Source organism: Pristiophorus japonicus, chromosome 4 (genome assembly GCF_044704955.1).
Source record: "Pristiophorus japonicus isolate sPriJap1 chromosome 4, sPriJap1.hap1, whole genome shotgun sequence".
NCBI lineage: Eukaryota > Metazoa > Chordata > Chondrichthyes > Pristiophoridae > Pristiophorus > Pristiophorus japonicus.
Window position 1 is genome coordinate 75,853,865 of NC_091980.1, and position 27,281 is coordinate 75,881,145.

The 27,281-nt window shown below is 45.2% G+C and overlaps 1 protein-coding gene across 1 annotated transcript in view; it reads left to right on the plus strand.

Moving 5' to 3' along the window:
• Positions 1-8,945: 8,945 nt before the first annotated feature.
• LOC139262966 (fibroblast growth factor receptor 4-like) overlaps positions 8,946-27,281 on the plus strand; it is a 102,214-nt gene continuing 83,878 nt past the window's right edge. The window contains exon 1 of the mRNA XM_070878358.1: positions 8,946-8,979. The gene's annotated coding sequence lies outside the window, so the exon portion shown is untranslated. The remainder of the gene's footprint in view (positions 8,980-27,281) is intronic.

Below are 27,281 nucleotides of genomic sequence, written 5' to 3' on the forward strand. Positions count from 1 at the left end.
CGACAGACAGGAATGTACAATTGTTGTAGATCATCCATGCGGTCTCTAAATGTCTGCCATTGCCCATCCACAGTCAACCCCTTCAGTATCATTCGCCAATCTATCCTAGCCAATTCACGCCTCATACCTTCAAAGTTACCCTTCTTTAAGTTCTGGACCATGGTCTCTGAATTAACTGTTTCATTCTCCATCCTAATGCAGAATTCCACCATATTATGGTCACTCTTCCCCAAGGGGCCTTGCACAACGAGATTGCTAATTAATCCTCTCTCATTACACAACACCCAGTCTAAGATGGCCTCCCCCCTAGTTGGTTCCTCGACATATTGGTCTAAAAAACCATCCCTTATGCACTCCAGGAAATCCTCCTCTACCGTATTGCTTCCAGTTTGGTTAACCCAATCTATGTGCATATTAAAGTCACCCATTATAACTGCTGCACCTTTATTGCACGCACCCCTAATTTCCTGTTTGATGCTGGTGCCTTCCCCTGCTAAGTCATCTCCCCCAATAGTATCCAAAACGGTATATCTGTTTTGGAGGGAGATGACCGCAGGGGACTCCTGCACTACCTTCCTGCTCTTGCCTTGTCTCTTGGTCACCCATTCACTATCTGTCCTAACCATTACCTGCGGTGTGACCAACTCACTAAATGTGCTATCCACAACATTCTCCACATCGCGCATGCTCCAGAGTGAGTCCATCCAATTTCCTGGTCCGGGGTGGTGTCGTTGATCCTTTGAGTGTGTGTTGTGGGCTCGAAAAAGGTGGTGTCTGCTGTGGGTTGTTCAGGGCAGTCTGTGCACCGCAGCCTCGTTTGGTCCAGGTGCTTTCTGCAAATTTGTCCATTGTCTAGTTTGACCACAAACACCTAATTCCCTTCTTTAGCTTTTACCGTGCCCACGATCCACTTGGGACCAAGTCCATAGTTTAGCACATACACAGGATCATTCAGATCAATTTCCCGTGACACAGTGGCGCGACCATCGTTTACATTTTGTTGCTGCCGCCTGCTCTCTACCTGATCATGCAGTTTAGGGTGAATCAGCGAGAGTCTGGTTTTAAGTGTCCTTTTCATGAGTAGCTCAGCCGGGGGCACCCCTGTGAGCGAGTGGGGTCTCGTGCGGTAGCTGAGCAGTACTCGGGACAGGTGGGTTTGGAGTGAGCCTTCTGTGACTCGTTTAAGGCTCTGTTTGATTGTTTGTACTGCCCGCTGTGCCTGCCCATTGGAGGCTGGTTTAAATGGGGCCAAGGTGACATGTTTGATCCCATTGCGGGCCATGAATTCTTTAAATTCGGCACTGGTGAAACATGGCCCGTTGTCACTGACCAGTATGTCAGGCAGGCCGTGGGTGGCAAACATGGCCCTCAGGCTTTCAATGGTGGCGGTGGCGGTGCTTCCTGACATTATTTCACATTCAATCCATTTTGAAAAAGCATCCACCACCACCAGGAACATTTTACCGAGAAACGGGCCCGCATAGTCGACATGGATCCTGACCATGGCCTGGAGGGCCAGGACCACAAACTTAGTGGTGCCTCTCTTGGCGCGTTGTTCAACTGAGCACACACGCTGCATTGCCGTACACAGGACTCTAAGTCAGAGTCGATATCGGGCCACCACACGTGGGATCTGGCTACCGCTTTCATCATTACTATACCCGGGTGTGTGCTGTGGAGATCCGAGATGAACGTCTCCCTGCCTTTTTTAGGTAGCACTGTGCGGTTACCCGACAACAGACAATCTTTTTGCCGCTGGAACAGCTTGATTAGCTTTTGCATTTCAACAGGGATTCTGGCCCAGCTCCCATGCAGTGCACAGTTTTTTACTAGGGACAGCAGAGGATCTTGGCTGGTCCAAATCCTAATCTGGCGGGCCGTGACAGGTGATTTATCATTTTCAAACACTTCCATGACCATCAACAAGTCTGCGGGCTGCGCCACTATCAACAAGTTTGCAGGCTGCGCCATTTCCACCCCCGTGGTGGGCAATGGTAGCCGACTGAGAGCATCCGCACAGTTCTCGGTGCCTGGCCTGTGGCGGATGGTATAGTTATACGCTGATAGCGCGAGTGCCCACCTTTGTATGCGGGCTGAGGCATTCGTATTTATCCCCTTGTTTTCAGCGAACAGGGATATGAGGGGCTTGTGATCGGTTTCCAGCTCAAATTTGAGGCCAAACAGGTACTGATGCATTATTTTTACCTCAAACACACATGCTAATGCCTCATTCTCAATCATGCTGTAGACCCTCTTGGCCTTAGACAAGCTCCTGAAGGCATAGGCGACAGGTTGCAACTTCCCCACAACATTAGCTTGTTGTCATACACACCCGACTCCGCACGGCGACGCATCACATGCTAGCACAAGTCTTTTACACGGGTTATACAATACAAGCAGCTTGTTGGAGCATAAAATGTTTCTGGCTTTCTCAAAAGCAAGTACTTGTTTTTTTTCCCCATACCCAGTTCTCACCTTTATGCAATAACACATGTTGGGGCTCTAAAAGGGTGCTTAACCCCGGTAGGAACAAAATAGTTGAGGAGTCCCAGGAACGACCGCAGCTCTGTGACGTTCTGTGGCCTGGGCACGTTCCTGATAGCCTCTGTCTTGGCATCTGTGGGCCGAATGCCGTCCGCTGCGATCTTTCTCCCCAAAAACTCCACTTCTGTTGCCATGAAGACGCATTTCGACCTCTTCAGCCGCAGCCCTATGCAGTCCAGTTGCTGGAGGACCTCCTCCAGGTCAGGTCGAGCTTGGTGAACGTCTTGCCTCCTGCCAGCGTCGCAAATAGGTCGCCTGCCTTAGGTAGCGGGTATTGGTCCTGTGGCGAGAAACGATTAATAGTTACTTTATAACCGCCACAAATCCTGACCGTGCCATCATTTTTGACGACTGGAACAATCGGGCTGGCCCACGCGCTGAATTCGACTGGGGAGATGATGCCCTCGCATTGCAGCCTGTCCAGCTCGATTTCCACTCTCTCCCTCACCATGTGACGTACCGCTCGTGCCTTGTGGCGAATGGGTCATGCCTGTGGGACCAAGTGGATCCGCACCTTCGCCCCGGAAAAGTTTCCAATTCCTGGCTCAAAAAGGGAAGGAAATTTGTTAAGAACCTGGGTACAAGAGGCCTCATCAGCATGTGATAGTGCTCGGATGTCATCCCAGTTCCAGCGGATTTTGCCCAGCCAGCTCCTTCCAAGCAGTGTGGGGCCATCGCCTGGGACAATCCAGAGTGGCAGTTCATGCACTGTGCCCTTGTAGGTGACCTTGACCATGGCCCTGCCCAGGACAGTGATGAGCTCTATGTTGTACGTTCTCAGTTTCGTGTGGATGGTGCTCAGGGCTGGTCTGAGTGCTTTGTTGCACCACAGTCTCTCAAACATCTTTTTACTCGTGATGGATTGGCTTGCGCCAGTGCCCAGTTCCGTGGCTACGGGTAAGCCATTCAATTTTACATTTAGCATTATAGGTGGACATTTCGTCGAAAATGTGTGTACCTCATGTACTTCAGCATCTGCCTCCTCTCTCTGAGGCTCGAAATTGCTTTGATCCACCATGGACTGATCTTCCCCTGCCACTTGGTGGTTAGCAGGTTTTGCAGAGCTTGCAACTCGTCTGCAAGCTCGTTGGAGGTGCCCCATTGTTCCACAGCTCTTGCAAACCTACCCTTTGAAGCGGCATGAATAGGCTGAATGGAATCCTCCACAACACCAACAAGGTGTGAATTGCCTTACATTCATCCTTTGTTGCGGACTCTGAGTCACCTGAGGCCTGCTGGCAGTTGCAGACTCGTGGTTTCTGCCCTGTACATTTTTGCTCGCAAACACAGTTCCAGTTAATTTATGAACATTGCTAGCACTTGTGCACTGAGAGATTTGTTTGGTGTTATCACTGGTGGACATAAACGCCTGTGCTATCGCAATGGCTTTACTGAGGGTCGGTGTCTCTACAGTCAAAGGTTTTCGTAGGATGGTCTCGTGGCCAATGCCCAGTACAAAAAAGTCTCTGAGCATTTGCTCCAGGTAGCCATCAAACTCACATTGTCCTGCAAGTCGCCTTAGCTCGGCGACGTAGCTCGCCACTTCCTGACCTTCAGATAGCTGGCACGTGTAGAACCGATACCTTGCCATCAGCACGCTCTCCCTCGGGTTAAGATGCTCCCGATCCAGTGTACACAGCCCCTCATACGACTTACCTGTGGGTTTCACCGGAGCCAGAAGATTCTTCATGAGGCTGTAGGTCAGTGCCTCGCAGACCGTGAGGAGGACTGCTCTCCTCTTTGCAGCACTTCCTTGTCCGTCCAGCTCGTTGGTTACAAAGTACTGGTCTAGCCGTTTGACATAGGCTTCCCAGTTCTCACCCTCCGAGAACTTCTCCAGGATGCCCAAAGTTTGCTGCATCTTTGCATTGGATTCGCATACTCGTCGCCAGTTATTGTGTTCCGAACACAGATGAGACGGCACACAGGGAGGTTAAAGTAACAGTGACCTCAGTCTTTATTAAGACACTCCAGAGTGAGGAACAGGCCTTAGGGGCCGGCTTATATACAGCGCTCCCAAGGGATGCTGAGATCCCTTGGGACTTCAGGGGATGCACTCCCTGGTGGCGGAACATGGGCGTGCATGCTTTTCAGATACACAATAAGTTAAGGTGGGGATAGACAGATTTTTGAATGATAAGGGAGTCAAAGGTTATGGGGAGCGGGTGCGGAAGTGGAGTTGAGTCCAGGATCAAATCAACCATGATCTCATTGAATGGCACAGCAGGCTCGAGCGGCCAAATGGCCTTATCCTGCTCCTATTTCTTAAGTTCTTATGTACTTGGTTTCCCTTTCCCACACACAATCCCATTTGAAAAAGGGAGGTGCCTAACTTAGTCCCAGAGCTCCTCCAGTATTACTTCCTAACCATACAATAGAAGGTGGATAACACCAGCCTGACGATGAGTTTCCCTCTGGCTTTTCCTCAATCATTACAAGGAAGTGCCAGGCCTTCACTGGACAGCTCACAGAAGCATAATTGATATCTAGAACTCAGCATGTGATGGGTTGTGGATAAGAGCCCACATTCCACGTTGGTATACTGGCACATTTCTCCATGCATTCCTTCTATTGTGTTTTGTTTGATGCATGTTGTAATTTATGCTCTGTCTGTTCATCCGGTGCCCTTTCCTGCTTTTTTATACTAGCTCTAGTGCAGTGTCAATCTGTACTAATAGTCTTCTGCATTAGTTTATAAACTGCACAGAAACTATATTTGACTGCAACATCAGACCAGGCTTTTACAGGATGCACTTTGGATTCAATTTTGAGGCACTGGATAGTTTTCACTGAGACTCTACACTCTGCTGTTTATTGCTGTCTGACTCCCCTGGATTTGTGCCCTTGCTGATTATGATGATGTTTGTAATTGATTGTTGGTCAGTAACAATAAAGTGCTTAAGTGCAAGTTACCCATTAACGGCAGTACTGTAGTGCACTGGGGAAGCATTGTTTCTCGAAGGTTATTTTTGGATGATAGTACATTCCGATCAATGTAGCTTTAGGTTTCCAACATATCTTTACTGTTAATACGGTCAGTTTTCACAATGTTATTAAAATGTTCAGGTGTTATTACTGAAAATGTTGTATTATATTGTAAGGAAAGTGGATTTATGGATCTAGGCATCAGCTTGAAATCAAATTGTGGTATTCCTGCTTCATGTCTCAAACCCTGACTCAATGTCGGGTGGCTTGGGTAATCTCACCCTAATGTTTAGGTGATATTTATAAAGTACTTGAGCTTTGATATCGTGGTTTATGATGTTATCTTGATAGATTACAGTTTTGTAATCATGCTACCCATAATTCTCTACGTATTTGATTTCTGAAGTAAACTAAAAAGCTATAATAAAGGCCCAACCCATGTCTTAAAGGATCTATACATTGCGTACAAACTAGGAAAGCCCCTGAGTTGGCTGATCGCAACTGGGATGGGACTGCAACAAATGTCTTCAGTGTCCCTGGGCTCAGGAGGGAGGGGGGAAACCAGCAAGGATTTCCAGTCTCGATTAGAACCCAGTTCTGGTACCTCTTCATGATTAGGTAAACTGTGATGCCCACTATCCAGCTTTTATACATGAATAAATGGCTAATAGATTGGGATATCAGAACACCACTGCCTCTTGCCAGCCTAAAGCACCCTTAGAAAAGTAGGGGAGATAATTGGAGGGGCAATTGGCAAGGAAACATATTAGAAAAGAGGCATTATTGCCTTGTTGGGGCATTTGTGAGCAGCCATGAAACTGGGAACAACCATACAGAAGCTCCCCAATAGAGCCATATTAAATGTTTTGCAGTGTAACTTTAGCAGAAGATTCCATTGTTTATATTATTATTAATAATAACAGGTGATCTTATCAAAATGTATAAGATTATTATGAGGGGGCTTGACAAGGTGGATGCAGAGAGGATGTTTCCACTGATGGGGGAGACTAGAACTAGAGGGCATGATCTTAGAATAAGGGGCCGCCTATTTAAAACAGAGATGAGGAGAAACTTCTTCTCTGAGGGTTGTAAATAGAAACATAGAAAATAGGTGCAGGAGCAGGCCATTCGGCCCTTCAAGCCTGCACGATCATTCAATAAGATCATGGCTGATCATACACCTCAGTACCCCTTTCCTTGCTTTCTCTCCATACCCCTTGATCCCTTTAACCGTAAGGGCCATATCCAACTCCCTTTTGAATATATCTAACGAACTGGCATCAACAACTCTCTGCGGCAGAGAATTCCATAGGTTAACAACTCTCTGAGTGAAGAAGTTTCTCCTCATCTCAGTCCTAAATGGCTTACCCCTGAGACTGTGACCCCTGGTTCTGGACTCCCCCAACATCGGGAACATTCTTCCTGCATCTAACCTGTCCAGTCCCGTCAGAATTTTATATGTTTCTATGAGATCCCCTCTCATTCTTCTAAACTCCAGTGAATACAGGCCCAGTCGATCCAGTCTCTCCTCATATGTCAGTCCTGCCATCCTGGGAATCAGTCTGGTGAACCTTTGCTGCACTCCCTCAATAGCAAGAACGTCCTTCCTTAGATTAGGAGACCAAAACTGAACACAATATTCCAGGTGAGGCCTCACCAAGGCCCTGTATAGCTGCAGCAAGACCTCCCTGCTCCTATACTCAAATCCCCTACCTATGAAGGCCAACATGCCATTTGCCTTCTTCACCGCCTGCTGCACCTGCATGCCAACCTTCAATGACTGATGTACCATGACACCCAGGTCTCGTTGCACCTCCCCTTTTCCTAATCTGCTGCCATTCAGATAATATTCTGCCTTCGTGTTTTTGCCACCAAAGTAGATAACCTCATGTTTATCCACATTATACTGCTTCTGCCATGCATTTGCCCATTCACCTAACCTGTCCAAGTCACCTGCAGCCTCTTAGCATTCTCCTCACAGCTCACACAGCCACCCAGCTTAGTGTCATCTGCAAACTTGGAGATATTACTCTCAATTCCTTCATCTAAATCATTGCTGTATATTGTAAATAGCTGGGGTCCCAGCACTGAGCCCTGCAGCACCCCACTAGTCACTGCCTGCCATTCTGAAAAGGACCTGTTTATCCCGACTCTCTGCTTCCTATCTGCCAACCAGTTCTCTATCCACGTCAATACATTACCCCCAATACCATGTGCTTTAATTTTGCACATCAATCTCTTGTGTGGAACCTTGTCAAAAGCCTTTTGAAAGTTCAAATACACCACATCCACTGGTTCTCCCTTGTCCACTCTACTAGCTCAAAAAATTCTAGAAGATTTGTCAAGCATGATTTCCCTTTCATAAATCCATGTTGATTTGGACCGATCCTGTCACTGCTTTCCAAATGCGCTGCTATTTCAACTTTAATAATTGATTCCAACATTTTCCATACTACTGATATCAGGCTAACCGATTTATAATTCCCCGTTTTCTCTCTCCTTCCTTTTTTAAAAAGTGGTGTAACATTAGCTACCCTCCAGTCCATAGGAACTGATCCAGAGTCGATAGACTGTTGGAAAATGATCACCAATGCATCCACTATTTCTAGGGCCACTTCCTTAAGTACTCTGGGATGCAGACTATCAGGCCCTGTGGAATTCGCTGCCTCAGACAGCTGTGGAAGCTGGGGCATTGAATAAATTTAAGACAGTTTCTTAAACAATAAGGGATTATGGGGAGCGGGCGGGGAAGTGGAGTGAGTCCATGATCAGATCAGCCATGATCTTATTGAATGGCGGAGCAGGCTCGAGGGGCCTTATGACCTACTCCCGTTCCTATTTCTTATGTTCTTATGTTCTTAAATGGCTGATCGAACCAAACATCGCATTAAGTGTCTCTTACCATGGAATCCTATACCGTACAGCTTCACTGCATCATTCCCCAGAAAAAGAGTGTTATAATATTGTTTGGCAGCATCAATTACATCTTCAGTACATACTGGTATGGAGAGTCTGTTATATAGTACAGCAGCTGCATTGGTCCCCAGTATTTATAATGGTCTGTTATAATACAGCCTGGTGAGATCCTAGGAATTAGGTTTGTGTTTGGTGCCAGAGCTGAGAGAGCAAGATTAGAGCTGAATGAGATACTTTCGTGTTGTGTTTGTGTTAGGTTGATAAGAAGAGCCAGAAGTCTGTGTTACTGGGCAGTTTGTTGTTTGCTTTTTGCAGCAGATTTTCCAAGGTTGTTATGTTACAGTGCTTGTAGACAGGGATCCTGCCCCTTGTACTGATAAGGGTGGGGGCTTTGATGTATTATGTAGTTTGTGTGTGTGTGTGTGTGTGTGTGTGTGTGGTGGGGAGTAAGATATGGAGGTCAAGAACCTGAGAGAGAGTGAATGTGACTGAGACACAGTGATGGATGTGGGAAGCAGGCATAGGAAAATAATCCAACCGGTGAAGACATCTTGCAGCTGTGTTTTACTAGGATGCTGTGGGAACTGGATAACAGTAAGAATTTTACTACTGAGGAGAATCTTCAGAAATTGCACAAGTGCTTTGACTTCATCCATTGCTTGCATTTCTCCTTCTTTGAGCTATTTTGTCCCAGATCAGTATAACTTCAGGCTGTATTGGTATTTTCGAATGGGGTTTGTTTCTCTTCCTACTTTTCTCCATAAAACGCCTCCCCCTCTTTCCCCAACTTCTCTCTTGAAGTTACTGTATTGTCATGGTATGGTTTTATGGACACCTGTCGCAAATCTCAGCAAGCATTCCTGCTCCTGAATGCAGTCCAGCCAGCCCTGCTACAAGTGCATGTGTAGGTGTTGGGGGGAAGTAGAACGCCCCCATGGTTGAAACTTGCCAACAACCATCGTCCAGGCTCATGTGTGAATAATTATGCACATTTGCCACTATACTCGCAGGTCTGCAATTTTCTACCCATTGGCTGTAATGGGCAGAACATTTTGGGCTGGAAGGTTGGCTGAGGAATGGAAAACCCTGGCCATTTTATGTAGCAGCACACATTTCAAACTGTTGACCGTGTCTTCAATGTGTCCTTGTTAGTGACAGGATGGTAAAAACTTGAAACACTTTTTAATAAATGGTTATTGGGGCTCTTGGAGAATGATTCGCACATGGACATCCATCTGGAGCTCTCTCCCTTTTAACCCCGCTTTGCGCTTCTGGCCTCCTTTGGAAGAATGAAAGAAAGAGCTGCTTGTTTGACGCAATTCTGACCTTCAGTATTGGGGCCAAGAGAAAGTTGGGTTCCTGGTGCTGTCAGAAGAATGGAATTTACCTTGTTTATAGTTCAGTGTGTGAAACGGCACCAGGAAAACCACACTCCTGCTGCTAATGGCACACTGTCAACATAAAAGTGTCTCTACAAACACTCAATTCAATTCCGTTCACTTCAATTCAATGTTATATTCATGTTGAAATTGGAGCTGGCTCTTCCTTGGCTGAGGCAGGCCTCAGGATTCCTCTGAGGAGTCCCTTTGCTGTGTCCATATTAATGAAGTAGAAGGTGAGGCTTCAGACACCCAATCGGACTGTGGAGGGTTGAGGGCTGGGAGGGAGTAAATTGAACTCATTAATCTCACTATTAATTAAAGCCTTTATTCTTGCTTTGATCTCTTGAAAGTGACCACTTGAGTTTAAGCGCCAGCTGAAAGGCTTTGGTTAAAACTGCCTTCAGACTGACTGCTGATCTTCTCAACCACCCCACGGCCCTTTTCCCCTCTTTTGCAAATTCTGATTTATAGATTGTCCTCCTGCAACTAATGTAGTTTGGCTGTGCACACTGCCCTAATCCAGTACAGAGTGTGCATTGATCTGTATACTGCTCTATGTCTTCGTTACATCTAGCGTTGACTAGTCCAATGCTCTCAGTTTTCTATTGACTTTGTTTCCTTACCTAAGGACAGGTATACTTGCCTTAGAGGGAGTGCAACAAAGGTTCACTAGATGGAATCCTAGGATGAGGGATTGTCCTATGAGGAATGATTGAGGAGGTAGATATTCCCTAGAGTTTAGAAGAATGAGAGGTGATCTCATTGAAACACATAGGGGCCGAAATTGCCCTCCACCTTGTTTGCTGTGGATAATTGGAATTAGATAGATAATTACTGCTGGGATCCATGGGGCGGGGAATAAAGAGAAATTGCCTTCATTTCTCGTAAAGAATCATCGGGGTGGTGGGGGGGAAGAAGTGAGTCGGGAGCGAGGCGGAAGGCAGGCAGTGTCATCAACGCCATGCTGAGCATGTCAGCGTGACGCTGATGACGTCAGCAGTACGTGGACATGCCGCATCGCGCTGACGCGTAGCGACGTCAATCCCCTTCACTTAAAGGGGAGGGGGGCTGCAAGGCCTACTTGGCACCCACTGGGCCGCCAGCGAGGGCTTTGCCCGGGCCAGCAGTCCGGCACCCAAGAAGGGATGCCGGGCTGCCTGGTGTGGACCAGTGTGACTGCCATTGTCGGGCCGACTGCAGAGTCAACCCACAATTAAAATGAAATGGTGGCCACGGTGGTGCGCCCTCCCCTTTAAGGGCAGACATGCCGCCCAGCCACTGATAGATTCCGGCTGCGCGAAGCTGTGAGTGGTACCGACCGGCGGCAGCTGCGCTCCCGCCGGCAATTTCCCCCGCAGGGCAGAAAGGGGTCGGCACGTGCCCGACAACGGGTCAGAGCGCTGGGCAGGGCAGAAACACGGGGCGCAGTGGAAATCTGTTACTGCTGCCCCCGGCCCGGGGGCAATTCCGCATGGGTCAGACCATCCGCCTGCCCCCAGTCGGAAAGACTTTGCTGCCCCATTACCGCCTCTTCGAAACAGGCCTTAAAGAAGGGGGCAATTTCGGCCCCATAAAATTCTTAAGGGGGTTGACAGGGTAAATGCTGGGAGGATGTTTCCCCTGACTTGGGAAACTTGAACAAAAGTGCTCACAGTCTCAGAATAAGGGGTGTTTACTCACTAAACCATGAGTAATGCTTCAAAGACAAATTTTTCAAGCTGAGAAAGGACTGTTTACCAAGAGACCCGAGTAGAAGTATAACGAGAACGGGATGATCAGCACGGGTTTGTTATACTTCTACTCGGGTCTCTTGGTAAACAGTCTTTTCTCAGCTTGAAAAATCTCTCTTTGAAGCATCACTCATGGTTTCGTGAGTAAACGCCCCATATGACCCATGATATGATGCTAAGCCATCCGGATCAGAAGGTCCCAGGTTCAATGCCCAATCTTTGCTAAGTTAGCTGGTCTCAACTACATTTGTACTCAGTGCTCCAAGCCCCACCACCCTGCACCTCCCTGTGTATATGGCTCAGTGTCACACCAGGTAGAATTCATTTTCTATCCACCATGTGCTGGTTGTTACTGTTGCCTCTTTAGTAACATCAAAAGCCGGGTAGATTTGATTCTGACTTTTCCATTGACTAAGACTGTGAATGATTTTAAATATGAGCTCTGTATACTATAATAATTGTCCACATCACTGTTTAATATTACTTCCAGAAGAGCTATTGGCTGGCACAGTTGAAGTGACTAAATCGGACACTGTTAGGATTAATGCCAATATCCCATGAATTGTGAATGAATTCTTGTAAGCCAGAAAATGCAATGGACTGTGCAAGTCAACAAATCCACACTGTCCCTCAAATCTCCTGACAAACCAAAACCCTGGATCGTATGACTTATAAAAATACAACTTGTGGGAAAACTATGGGTGTGAGAGCGTGAAGGTCCAGTATTTTTTTGTAATGTAAGGCTCTTAAGTAGATAAGTTCTTTCAGTGATTGCAGCATAGTTTTCTGCTAGATTAACCTTTAAAGTGCCCCAAACTGAGCCCTTTGCTCCTCCCCTCCCCCCAATCCTTTGGAACAGTGTGTGCTGATCACATTTAAAGGAGAAGGAGCCCTTTTACTGACCTATGGAGACATTGCAAGACATAAAATAAAATCTATCCAATATTCTTAGCATTGCATACATTGGACAGTGCCACACTGAGTCAGCTTTGTATATTCACAAAAAGACTGACACATTAAGTCAGCAGTATAGAGATCTAAGGCAAGTAAATCATCATCATAGGCAGTCCCTCGGAATCGAAGACTTGCTTCCACTCTTAGAATGAGTCCTTAGGTGGCTGAACAGTCCAATACGAGAGTGACCTTTTCAGCACGCCGCTGGATGAGGCGCGGGGCAAATTTCGGCTCCCAGGACTCTTGCAGGACAAAAGCTATTGATAATTGTCAATATATTGTTTAGAGCTCCCTTACTAAACACACAGCTCTCATTATAACATGCTCGCTTTGAGGTAATTGCAACATGATGCATGCTATTGACAGACCATGCTCACTATGGTGGTTCCAGTCCTGGGCTGCAGTGCCTTATTGAGGCCAGGGCAGCAGTGTCCCAGAGCCAGAGAGGGGAAAATCAGAAACTGTTTCCAAACTTAATCCCTACACAATGACCCCTGCTGGAAAATATGTCTGTGTATAATATCTCGGGTGAGGACAGGATTGAGCTCTGCTACAGTGTCTCCAACATTCAAAAAATCTGCCAACACTTACCACCTTGTCTTGAACCAATGTCCTCTTTATGGGTAGAGCTGCAGAACACCAAAAGGCAAAAAACGTTAGTGGGAGTTGTGTACAGACCTCCAAACAGTAGTAGTGATGTTGGGGAGGGCACCAAACAGGAAATTAGGGGTGCATGCAATAAAGGTGCAGCAGTTATAATGGGTGACTTTAATATGCACATAGATTGGGCTAACCAAACTGGAAGCAATACGGTGGAGGAGGATTTCCTGGAGTGCATAAGGGATGGTGTTTTAGACCAATATGTCGAGGAACCAACTAGGGGGGAGGCCATCTTGGACTGGGTGTTGTGTAATGAGAGAGGATTAATTAGCAATCTCATTGAGCGAGGCCCCTTGGGGAAGAGTGACCATAATATGGTGGAATTCTGCATTAGGATGAAGAATGAAACAGTTAATTCAGAGACCATGGTCCAGAACTTAAAGAAGGCTAACTTTGAAGGTATGAGGCGTGAATTAGCTAGGATAGATTGGCGAATGATACTTAAGGGGTTGACTGTGGAATGGGCAATGGCAGACATTTAGAGACCGCATGGATGAACTACAACAATTGTACATTCCTGTATGGGGTAAAAATAAAAAAGGGAAGGTGGCTCAAGCGTGGCTATCTAGGGAAATCAGGGATAGTATTAAAGCCAAGGAAGTGGCATACAAATTGGCCAGAAATAGCAATGAACCCGGGGACTGGGAGAAATTTAGAACTCAGCAGAGGAGGACTTTGGGTTTGATTAGGGCAGGGAAAATGGAGTACAGGAAGAAACTTGCAGGGAACATTAAGACGGATTGCAAAAGTTTCTATAGATATGTAAAGAAAAAAAGGTTAGTAAAGACAAACGTAGGTCCCCTGAAGTCAGAATCAGGGGAAGTCATAACGGGGAACAAAGAAATGGCGGATCAATTGAACAAGTACTTTGGTTCGGTATTCACTAAGGAGGACACAAACAACCTTCCGGATATAAAAGGGGTCGGAGGGTCTAGTAAGGAGGAGGAACTGAGGGAAATCCTTATTAGTCAGGAAATTGTGTTGGGGAAATTGATGGGATTGAAGGCCGATAAATCCCCAGGGCCTGATGGACTGCATTCCAGAGTACTTAAGGAGGTGGCCTTGGAAATATTGGATGCATTGACAGCCATTTTCCAACATTCCATTGACTCTGGATCAGTTCCTATGGAGTGGAGGATAGCCAATGTAACCCCACTTTTTAAAAAAGGAGGGAGAGAGAAAACAGGGAATTATAGACCGGTCAGCCTGACATCGGTAGTGGGTAAAATGATGGAATCAATTATTAAGGATGCCATAGCAGTGCATTTGGAAAGAGGTGACATGATAGGTCCAAGTCAGCATGGATTTGTGAAAGGGAAATCATGCTTGACAAATCTTCTGGAATTTTTTGAGGATGTTTCCAGTAGAGTGGACAAGGGAGAACCAGTTGATGTGGTATATTTGGACTTTCAGAAGGCTTTCGACAAGGTCCCACACAAGAGATTAATGTGCAAAGTTAAAGCACATGGGATTGGGGGTAGTGTGCTGACATGGATTGAGAACTGGTTGTCAGACAGGAAGCAAAGAGTAGGAGTAAATGGGGGCTTTTCAGAATGGCAGGCAGTGACTAGTGGGGTACCGCAAGGTTCTGTGCTGGGGCCCCAGCTGTTTACACTGTACATTAATGATTTAGACGAGGGGATTAAATGTAGTATCTCCAAATTTGCGGATGACACTAAGTTGGGTGGCAGTGTGAGCTGCGAGGAGGATGCTATGAGGCTGCAGAGTGGCTTGGATAGGTTAGGTGAATGGGCAAATGCATGGCAGATGAAGTATAATGTGGATAAATGTGAGGTTATCCACTTTGGTGGTAAAAACAGAGAGACAGACTATTATCTGAATGGTGACAGATTAGGAAAAGGGGAGGTGCAACGAGACCTGGGTGTAATGGTACATCAGTCATTGAAGGTTGGCATGCAGGTACAGCAGGCAGTTAAGAAAGCAAATGGCATGTTGGCCTTCATAGCGAGGGGATTTGAGTACAGGGGCAGGGAGGTGTTGCTACAGTTGTACAGGGCCTTGGTGAGGCCACACCTGGAGTATTGTGTACAGTTTTGGTCTCCTAACCTGAGGAAGGACATTCTTGCTATTGAGGTAGTGCAGCGAAGGTTCACCAGACTGATTCCCGGGATGGCGGGACTGACCTATCAAGAAAGACTGGATCAACTGGGCTTGTATTCACTGGAGTTCAGAAGAATGAGAGGGGACCTCATAGAAACGTTTAAAATTCTGACGGCGTTCGACAGGTTAGATGCAGGAAGAATGTTCCCAATGTTGGGGAAGTCCAGAACCAGGGGACACAGTCTAAGGATAAGGGGTAAGCCATTTAGGACCGAGATGAGGAGGAACGTCTTCACCCAGAGAGTGGTGAACCTGTGGAATTCTCTACCACAGAAAGTTGTTGAGGCCAATTCACTAAATATATTCAAAAAGGAGTTAGATGAAGTCCTTACTACTAGGGGGATCAAGGGGTATGTCGAGAAAGCAGGAATGGGATACTGAAGTTGCATGTTCAGCCATGAACTCATTGAATGGTGGTGCAGGCTAGAAGGGCCGAATGGCCTACTCCTGCACCTATTTTCTATGTTTCTATGTTAGCAAGGTTTCAGAGTAATGCCCATACCACCTATATGCCAATATAATTCATTACTTCAGGATGCAAATGGTGAAAGGGGGAGAAATACTACTCTCCCTATAACATTCTCTTTGATACAGCCCTCTCGATAACATCGTTCTCCTCGTAACACTTGTACTAATGCATCATTTTCTTCATAACACAACCCTGTCTTTAACACTCTCACTAATTCATCCCACTCTCTTTAAAAGGTAGTCCTGCTTATAACACACTCGATAATGCATCACTCTCTCTATAACACATTCCTCTCTATAACACTCACAATAATGGATCACTCTCCTAGTAACCCAGCCCTCTCAATGACGCTCTCACTCATATATTCTTTCCTTCAGAACACTCGCACCAATGCATCCTTCCTGTAATACTTGCACTGCAACACTCTCTACAGTGCAACCCTATTTATAACATTCTAACAGATCTTTTCCTATAACAGTCTATAACAGAGTCCTGCCTGTAATGTTGTTTATTCCTCTTTCCCTAATAAAGTATATAATACACACTCGCTATAACAAAGTGCTTACTATACACTCCCTCTATAACACACTCCTCACTTTATTACTTTCCTTATGACATATTTAGGGTAATTTCATGTGGAGCATAAATCAGGCAGGTGCTGGCTGGGTGTACACAGTACTCGCTGAGAGGAATTAGTGTGGATCCAAACTATGTGCTTCCCAACAGGCAGCTCGCCAATTTGGAGGTGGGGCAGCTGAATTTTGAAGGGCTTGCAGCAGCCAATTAAAGGGATGGGGTGGAAGCACCTCTTTACAGCAGCAGCCAACATTGAAGCAGAACCTACAGCAACAAAGATATTAATTATGGAAGCTTTTAAGGCTTAAAATGCACAAATGACTGCAGTGCAAATGTTTGCAAAACCTGCGTGCAATGTTCTGTGACTGCAGCTGAGAATCCCTATCTCCCGACCTGTACCAACTAATATTTGGTGAGTGGGAGCACGAACTGGCGGTAGCAATGTGCCAATAGAGAAAAATTGGTGTCAGGGAGCCATTTGACCCCACCCGATTAGTTTATGCTGATGAGAGTCTCTTCCGTCTGCCTTCGGTGGGCATTATGGCTGCTTGGATTCAGGCCCATCCGAACTAGGCAGCAAGTTGCCGCTTCTGTTGTGCGTATTATTTTGGTCCCTCTACTGCCGTGTTTTAAGTACAAATGGAGTGATAGGGACATGAAAACCACAACATTATCTCTATAATAGTTATTTTTATACCAAACACAGCCTTATTGACAGGATGTATTTTTGTCCTTCAGCCTGCCTATTCCTCGTGATACTGGGTCTAAGTTGAAACAACTTCAAAAAAAAAGTTTGTGTATGGATTCACAACTGAGTCAATACTAGTAGTGTATTCAATTTCACTTCTAATCAGAACAAGACAGTGGCTGTTGCCTACATCCCTCTTCAGCGTGATTTTTAAAACTAAAGACCCACAACCTATTTTTCCAAATGGGATTGTCCATCAGGTAAATTTCTAACAACCACATTTGTTGACGATGATCGTTTTTCATCCAAAACTCTGCTGCCCCTATCATAACTCACACCAAGTTCCATTCACCCATCACCCCTGTGCTCGCTGAACTACATTGCCTCCCGTTCTGGCAACTCCTCACCTGTGTGTTCAAATCCCTCCCTAAGCTTGCTCCTGCCTATCTCTGTAACCTCCTGCAGCCCTACAACCCCCTGCAAAACTTAGAAACCTGCAACTCTGGCCTCTTGTGCATCCCCCACTTTCTTTTCCCCACCATTGGTGGTTGTGTCTTCAGCTGTCTAGACCGTAAGCTCTGGAATTCCCTCCCTAAACCTCTCCACCTCGAATGTCTCCTCCTTTGGCTCTGTCATGTTTTGTCTGATTATTCCCCTGTGAAGCGCTTTGGGTGTTTTACTATGTTAAATGCACTATATAAATGCAAGTAGTTGTTTTATATTGCCTGCTTGTTTCGTTCCTCTCTAAAGAGAATGAGCAATGTTTGTTACTCTCTTTCCCCCCTTCCAACCCTTTAACATTTACATTGGGTGCCTGCCCCACTATAAAATGCAGAGACCCAATTCCTGTATCAGTGAGCATAGAAGGGACCATCTCCTTCTGTTGACTAAAACTGGCTCGCTTAATCGCAGAGCATACAACCATAGAACTGTAGAAGTTTGAAGAACACATTGAGTATGCGCCTGCTCTTTGCCAGGATAACGCCACTACACTGCATATCCCTGCATCTTTCTCTGTTTGAAATAATTATCCACTTTTCCATTAAAGATATCTGTCTCAACTACACTGTGTGCAAAACATTCCATGCTTCAGCAAAGCTCTGTGTAAAAGCATTTCTCCTGATCTCACTCTCTTCGTGACCAATTTAAATTGATGCCCCTCCTTATCATGACTTCGTATCCGGAGGAAAACGTCTTGTCTTATTAACCCTATTAAAACCCTTCATAATTTCAAAAATTTCTATTACATCTTCTCCAAGCCTTCTCTGCTCCAGTGGAAGTAGTCCCAGTATCTCAAGTCTGTCCTCATGACTATAGTTTTCTATCTCTGGCATCGCCCTGATGAACTATGCTGTTAGTTTTACTGAGCGATGCTGCCCTTTCTATGATGGGGCACTGAAAACAGTACTCTAACTGTGACCTAACCATTGCCTTGTACAAACTTATTATTTCTTGAATCTTGTACGCTATGCTGTCTTTGTAAAACACAAAATGCAATTAGCATTTTTTTTAGTTGCTTTATCCCGCTGCACTCGTACTTTCAGGATATTCATAGAACCACATAGCCATGGGTCTACAATGCCATTGATTGCCAAAATATCAGGACATTCACACGATGGAGTGCAGCCAACAGAGGGAGATCCACATAACAGGCTCCTGTTGACTGTACTCTTGCATGTAAAAGCACTTTCCCTAAAGGGCATGAATGATGGCAGTGCTTCAGATTAATACTTAGTGATAAAATAAACAAATCAGCATTCTGAGTAAATCGCTGAAATTGGTGAAGAGCATGATTTAACTATATTGCTTATCTGAATATACTTGGTGCATGCACAGTCTGCAGATAGCTTTGGGAGAAGGTCATTTCAGGAGAACAAAGAGACAGAACAGAATGGGTTTTAAGAGCATATTCATATGTATGGAGGGCAACAACAAGGGGCCATGGAATTTTTCTTTGCTTTAAATGTAAGACGTTAGCAGTGTTCTGTGTGTACATTAGTCGAAGTTGTGATTCAGAGGGCTCTGGCTGGAATGCAGGGCTAGGAGATTACAGGCTGTCCCTCCTGTTTAAATAGATCTTCTGTTCACAGTGAACATAATCAGGGGTTTTAGTGGTTGAATGCTAGTATGTGTGACCAACCAATCCCCCTTCCAGCTGGATGGTAGGATCTATGAGTGCCCCTCCACTACAAGCAAAATGATTGATGCTGTTCTTTTTCTTTATGCATATATATTAGAAATTATCCATTTGGTGCCCCATTAAACAGGGCCAAAAAATAGCAGGAAGCCACAATCCTCCATAAACGGAATTCTTTATTTTTGTGCTTCTAGAGTTGAGGGATAGTGAAGCTGGGAATTGTAACTCTTTCCATTTCAGGCATCAAGCACTCCCAAGCCAGGCATAGCATAGCTAGAAGTGGAAAAAAATTCCATTTATTTTCCTCCAAAAATGTGCTCCTGCCCCAACCTCAAGAAGAGCACTTTCTTTTTTATAGCATGTTTTTTTATATGAGGTCTTTTTTTGCTGTGCCCCATGCCAGTCATTCAGCAACCTGCTAATTCAAGCCTAATTGCGAATAACTTTGTGTTGTGTCCATTGGAGATCTGGAATAAGGCTGCCTAAATTAATATCACATACACACCTGGGTTCTTAATCTCAGCTGAGCTACTATGAGGAGATGCTAACTGGAGTTCAGCTAATTTCCCACAGGAAGTGAAAAATCAGGAGCAGGGTCACCAACGGGATTCATGTATCTACTGGTGGAAAGATAGCATTTCCTAGAGGGCTGGCACCGTGTCACCTGGCTGTTTTCTCAACTGGGGTACAGCGCATGACACTAGAGACTAAAGAGAGGGGAAGAAGAGAAAAGTGCCTCAAAAAGAATCATTGGAAGAGTCAAATTTGTTTCCAGCAACTGCCTGCATAAGGAATGCTGAGCTCAGCCTTGGTGCTCCCATGAAGCGCCTTGGGATGTTTTACTACATTAAAGATGCTATATAAATGCAAATTATCGTCATTAGTGTATCACTGCACTGTCTGATAAACATTTGTTCTTAATTATTTCAGTGGAGATAGAGACCTCTACCTACTACCACATCTCAACTTTGAGATTCCAAAATTCTATAAATAAATCTGAGACGATTGATCAGCGGGAGGTGGAAACCCTAGCTCCTTCCACTTCTCCACCATTAGATATTAATGTTAAATCCACTGTTTGCAGGTCTCGTCGAAGAAACTTCACAAAGTGGCTGAATCTGACATTGTGCAAATATAGTCTTAAAAATATATTTTGCAGGTCAATGGTGAGGAATGGTATGCTGTGAAGGAGTATCAGTCTGAACTAGAGTAAGTGTGGTGATCAATGGCTAAGGTTAATATTGTTATAGAACAACAATGAATGATCCAAATGGCCTTTTCACATTCCATAGCACCTTAAGCCATTAGTTATATTGCGATACATTGACAGAGTGTCATTGACTGAAGGCTAATTCTACAATTGACAGAATTCCTTAATATATTAGCAGATCTCTTGTCAAGTTACTCGTATTGAGTCAGACATTATGCTGTTGCAAGGGTGGGGATTGTGGAGGTATAGAATTGGGGAGAGGTGTATATCTGCACTGAGCAAATTTAGAAAGAAGTTTATAAAAGATTTTACAAAGGATTACATAGGATATATGACACAGAAACAGGCTATTCAGCCCAACCAGTTCATGCCGGCGTTTATGCTCCACTCGAGCCTCCTCCTGTTTTTCCTCATCTAAATCTATCAGTATAACCCTATATTCCCTTCTCCCTCATACGCTTGTCTAGCCTCCCCTTAAATGCATCTATACTATTCACTTCTACCACTCCCTGTGGTAACAAGTTCTACATTCTCACTACTCTTTGCCTAAAGAAGTTTCTATTGATTTCCCTATTGGATTTCTTGGTGACTATCTTATATTGATGGCCTCTAGTTATGCTCTTCCCCACAAGTGGAAACACTCTCTCTGTATCCACTCTCAAAATCTTTCATAATTTTAAAGAGGCTCAGCTCTGAGCTTCCTTTTTTCAAGATAAGAGACCCAGCCTGTCATCCCTTCCTGATATATATACCCTTGCATTCCTGGTATCATCCTTGTATATCTTCTCTCCAGAGCCTCTATATCCTTTTTACAATGTGGCAACCAGAACTGTACGCAGTCCTCCAAGTGTGGTCTAACCAAGGTGAGATACAGGTTTAGCATAACTTCCTTATTTTTCAAATCTATACCACTAGAAATAAATCCTAGTGCTAGATTTGCTTTTTTTATGATCTTGCTAACTTGTGTCGCAACTTTTAGTGATTGGTGTATTTGTACTCTGAGATCCCTTTGTCCCACCTAGACTCTCGTCCTCTAAGTAATAAGTGACCTCCCTATTCTTCCTACCAAAATGTAATGCCTCCCATTTAGCTGTGTTGAAATTCATTTGCCAATTATATGTCCATTCTGCAAGTTTATTAATGTATTCCTGTAATTTGTTGTAGTCCTCCTCAGTATTGATTATCATCCCCAATTTGGTGTTATCTTCAAATTTAGAAATTGTGTTTTTGATTCCAAATCTAAATTGTTGTATAAATTTTGAACAACGGTGATCCCAGCACTGATCCTTGTGGAAAACCACTACCCACCTTCTGCCACTATGAACAGTTACCTTTCACCTCTACTCTCTGCTTTCCGTCTTAAAGCCAGCTAGCTATCCATTCTGCTACTGGTCTCCTGACTACGCATTCTCTGACCTTATTCTACAATCTATTATAGGGTACTTTATCAAAGGCCTTTTGAAAATCTAGATAAATTACATCTACTGCATTACCATTGTCGACTCTCTGATACCTCTTTAAAAAATTCAATGAGGTTGGTTAAGTAAGACTTTCCCTTTTGAAACCATGCTGACTATTCATTATTATATTTTTGGTTCCTGGATGTTCTATTTTCTTCTTTAGTAGGGATTCCATTAATGTTCCTACCACCTAAGCTGACGGGTGTATAATTCCCCTGGACATGTTCTATCCCTCTTCTTAAATATATTTCCTCATAGCGCAGTAAATGTTTTTGGTCAGCTGTGGCTCAGTGGTAGCACTCTGAGTCAGAAGGTTGTGGGTTCATTTCCCATTCTCAGATGAATGTAAAATATCCCATGGGACTATTTTGAAGAAAAGCAGGGGAGTTCTCCCCAGTGTCCCAGGTATATTTATCCCTCAACCAACAGCATTAAAACAGATTATCTGGTCATTATCTCAAGGCTGTTTGTGGGACCTTGGGGCCCAAGTTTCCACAAGAAAAAAAACGGGCGTCCCTCCGAGCTGGACGCCCGTTTTTCGTGCCTAAAACGGCGCCTAAAAAAATCCTAGGTATTCTCCACCTACTTGCAGGTCCTCTGGCTCTCGGCGCAGCCAGCACGAGCTGTGGGGGGCGGAGCCAGGTCCCTGCGCTGAAAACAGTGCCAGGACCTCTGCACATGCGCGCTACAGTCGGCACGCAAGTGCAGTAGCTCCAGGCGCCGAACTGTGTGGAAGGGGCCCGAAGCACGCAGCCCCTAGCCCTGGCTGAATGGCCTCACTGGGGCTGCGTGAATAAGGCTCCTCCCACGGCCAGCTCCTGCTTCCCCCCCCCCCACCCCGCCCCCGACTGGACCCGACACCCGCTCCCCCCTGCCTCCGGACCAGACCCGACACCCGCTCCCCCCCCTGCCTCCGGACCAGGCCCGACACCCGCTCCAGACCCGACCTGACACCCACTCCCCCCCCTCTCTCCCTCCCCCTCTCTCTCTCCCTCCCCCTCTCTCTCTCTCTCTCTCCCTCTCCCCCTCTCTCTCTCTCTCTCTCTCTCTCTCTCTCTCTCTCTCTCTCTCTCCCCCTCCCTCCCGCTCAGCGACACGAACGGCTTTCTCCCCCCCCCCCCCCTCCCGCTCAGCGGCACGAACGGCTGCAGAATTCTCCCTGGCTGAAGCACTTTCACACAGGTAGGAAGATGGTTTATTTAATCTTTTCTTGGCTTATAAATGTTTATTCAGGTTGGATTTATTTGTATAATATTTGTAGAAGTATAAATAAGGATTTATTGTAGAATTTAATGAGTTCCCTTCCCCCCCCTCCCCCTCACCTCGTTCTGGACGCCTAATTTGTAACCTGCGCCTGATTTTTTAATGTGTAGAACAGGTTTTTTCAGTTCTACAAAAATCTTCACTAGCTCCATTCTACTTTAGTTTGGAGTACGTTTTCACTGTGGAAACTTTCAAATCAGGCGTCAGTGGCCGGACACGCCCCCTTTTGAAGAAAAAATTCTGTTCCAAAGTAGAACTGATCTACCTGACTAGAACTGCAGAAAAAAAATGTGGAGATTGCGATTTCTAAAATAGTCCATTCTCCACCAGTTGCTCCTAAAAATCAGGCGCGAATCATGTGGAAACTTGGGCCCCAGGTGTGTGCATATTGGCTGTTGCGTTTCCTACATTACAACAGTAACTACACTCCTAATGTACTTCATTGGCTATAAAATGCTTTGGGACGACCTAAGGTCACGAAAGGACAAATATAAATGCTTCTTTCTATCTATCTAAATGATAGTGTAATCCTTATTTTGCTGGCATGTAAATAAATCTGTTCCCTCACATATGACAGTTACTTAAATAAATAAATCTCTGCATGTAATATAGGGAGTAACTTTTTACCTTAACTGTCTATCTGGTTATGGATGTCTTTTTATAGAAAAAGAAAGACTTGCACTTATATAGCGCCTTTAACTTACAACCAATGAAGTACAGTCACTGGAAATCTCAGCAGGACAGGCAGCATCTGTATTTTTATTTTTGCTGCCTGACCCGCTGAGATTTCCAGCATTTTCTATTTTTATTTCAGATTCCAACATCCGCAATATTTTTCTTCTGTGTAAGTACAGTCACTGTTGTAATGTAGGAAATGTGGCAACCAATTTGCACACCGCAAGCTCTTACAACCAGCAATGTGATAATGACAAGATAACCTGTTATAGTGATGTTGATTGAGGGATAAATATTGGCCGGATGCTCTTCCTCCACTTTGGGCAGTATTGGGCCAGGGATTCCCAGGTGTCGGTGGGGATGTTACACTTTATCAAGGAGGTTTTGAGGGTGTCCTTGAAGCGTTTCCTCTCCCACTTGGGACTCGCTTGCCCGAAGTGGAGGAAGAGTATCTGGGAGGACGCTGAGCACCTCAAGTCTCGTCGCCGAGAGCATGCAGAAACCAAACGCAGACAGCAGAAGGAGCGTGCGGCAAACCAGACTCCCCACCCACCCTTCCCTTCAATTACTGTCTGCCCCACCTGTTACAGAGACTGTAATTCTCGCATTAAACTGTACAGCCACCTGAGAACTCACATTTAGAGTGGCTACATGTGCTTTTCTTTCACCTATTCTATGCCTACGATGATAAAATATTGGCCAGATCACTAGGGATAACTCCCCTGCTCTTCTTCGAAATAATACAATGGGATCCTTTACACGTCCACCTGAAAGAGCACATGGGGCCTCGGTTTAGTGTCTCATCTGAAAGACAGCACGTCCGACAATGCAGCACTCCCTCAGTACTGCACTGGAATGTCAGCCTGGATTTTTGTGTTCAAGCCTCTAGGAGTGGGACCTGAACCTACGACCTTCTGATTCCAAGGCAAGAATGCTACCCACTGAGCCACAGTTCTGCAGTAGCATTTAATGTTGCTACAAGTTTCTGCTGAAAGAAGCCTGCTTAAATTCAGAACTTGTATTCAGAACATCTTTCCAAACCTGAACAAGCAACACATGCCAGGCCTCCGGCGTACCCGCCCCCACACCCTCCCCCCATCCCAGAGCACCACATCAGTGGAAAGAAGGAGGCAACACTGGGCTGCCCAGGAATAAATTCAATGTGGCAGCCAGCAGCGTTTCCTTGCCAGGAGCCAGTTACCATGACAGGAAAACCATCTCTGTTCCATGACCCTTTTGTCGAACATGAGCAGCCACAATAGTGGCCCTCACCTTGCACCTATGAGAGGTGCTAGAATAGGTGAAAGAAAGGCACATGTAGCCACCCAGAGAAAGCACCGTGTTATGAGTAGTTAGGCTTGTTGTCATTTTTGGAATTTGCTGTAATACAATAAATGTGCACTTATGTCAAAAAGCAACATTTGTGCCATTTATTCTACCCTACAGCATGGGAAAGCAAGCAACCCCATAAAACTGGGTAACCCTGCCTTACTGCTGCCTTGCTGTGATGTCAAATACAATGAATTCCCCAGTCACCTGATCATGATCAAAGCATTCCTATAATGCAACTTGGCTGATATTACAGAAATCACCCGTGGCTGCCTGAATTAAGCCTGTACCATAAAAGCTGAGTGTGATGGTCAGCTTCATGACTACAGAGCTGTGGCTCAGTTGGGAGCATTCTTGCTTCAGAATGAGAAACTGTGGGTTCAAGTTCCACCCCAGAGACTCGAGCACAAAAATCTAGGCTGCCACTCAGTGCTGCACTGTCAGAGGTGTCGTCTTTTGGGTGAGATGTTAAACCGAGGCCCCATCTGCTCTCTCAGGTGGATGTAAAAGATCCCATTTCGAAGAAGAGCATGGGAGTTATCCCTGATGTCTTGGCCAATATTTATCCCTTAACCAATATCACTAAAACAGATTATCTAGTCATTATCACATTGGTGTTTGTTTGTGGGAGCTTGCTGTGCACAAATTGGTTGCTGCGTTCCCTACAACAGTGACTACACTTCAAAAAATACTTCATTGGCTGGAAAGTGCTTCGGGACATCCGACGGTTGTGAAAGCTGCTATATTTCAGAGAGAGCACTGTGGACAGATGACTGTGACTCCTGATCCTGACGCAGTTGGTGACAGAGCTGCCCTTCTGCCTCTTTAGTGAAACACATTCTTCTTGTGCACATCTCCTCATTTAAGTTCTTTGTATGATCTGTGTTCCCTGTATATTCTATAGGAGGGGGAAGTCATATCTGGTGGGGTCCATCCTCCTTAAATGCTGCCTAACTCTCCTTTGCTCCATCTTATTGCTGCTGCTCCTCCTTCGCCATGATAATGGCATACAAGGAATGCCGATACGCAATGCGATACCTGTTCCTAAGAAGCCCTCACTTTTTGGAAGGGGTGGTATCACACTGTCAGAAGCAGTGAGAAGCAAGAACAAGTCTGTGTAGGCAGAATCCAAAAGAAAATTGCTGCAGAATTGATTCCTAGCTCTAGAAATCATTACTAAAATTCTCCAAACACTTCTGACTCAGAAACTCCTTACCTTCACCTGCCTCAGCTGATCCTGACAACCTTTTATAATTCTGAGTCTAACCTACCCTGAGTGTTTTGTAAATGTAATAGCAGGAAACTCAAAACTGCAGCACCACGGGCCCTTGTTATAATATAGCTAAATGAGCTCAGTTGGGACTCCACGGATGGATAGCGGGTGGAGCCAAAAAGCCTGAGGGAATTCAGGGAGACAGATTTTGTGGCGGCAAACCAGTGTAAGTAAATAGCTTCCGTCCCCATTTTGCTGCCAAAAAAGTTTGCTCTGTTTAGACACTGAAATTACATTAAAAATAGTGTGGAAGTTGTAGACCAACTTGTTTCCAATTTTGTTCTGAGGAAGAGTTCAGCACCGGAATTATCGACTGACTCTGCTCCCCCAACAGATCCTGCCTGACCTGTACTCCCTTGACAGATACTGCCTGACCTGCTATGTGTCTCTGCATTTTCTGTTTTTGTTCCAATTTTGTTACACCTAGAAACTACAGTGCACTTCGCCCCCAATTTGTTTTCTTGGATGGTCTTTGGTTCTGGCTGAAGTGAGAGTCTAACATGACAGCATTAACATCCTGACGCCATGATGCATTGTTATACCAGTTTGGAGGAGGAAGAATTGAGGAGGAATATCAGCATTGACAGAGTGCTGGCAGCAACCCCTCCACCGACTTTTTTTTATCCAACACAGGTTAAAAGAAGGGAGGCAAGATCTTGTAACAAAACAATAAGACATTCATATTTCATTCAAAGAAGTATATGAACTAAAATCTCTTCTTTGGTTGTGGATACTTTCAAATTTTGCTTTATTACTTTTTTCAAATTAAAGAGGAACTGAGTGCTGGAATTGCCCAGTGATAGATTGTGTCTTTAATTGGGGATGGCTTGCATGGTGGATTGTTTGGGAGCTACAAGACACTATCCATCAGCCACATAAAAGGATAGAGAATGAATGGGCTGGCTTTACCTGGCATTTTTGAGCCACTGGTTTGAGAGTAGCATTGCAGAAGGACTGTGAGCAGGGCAC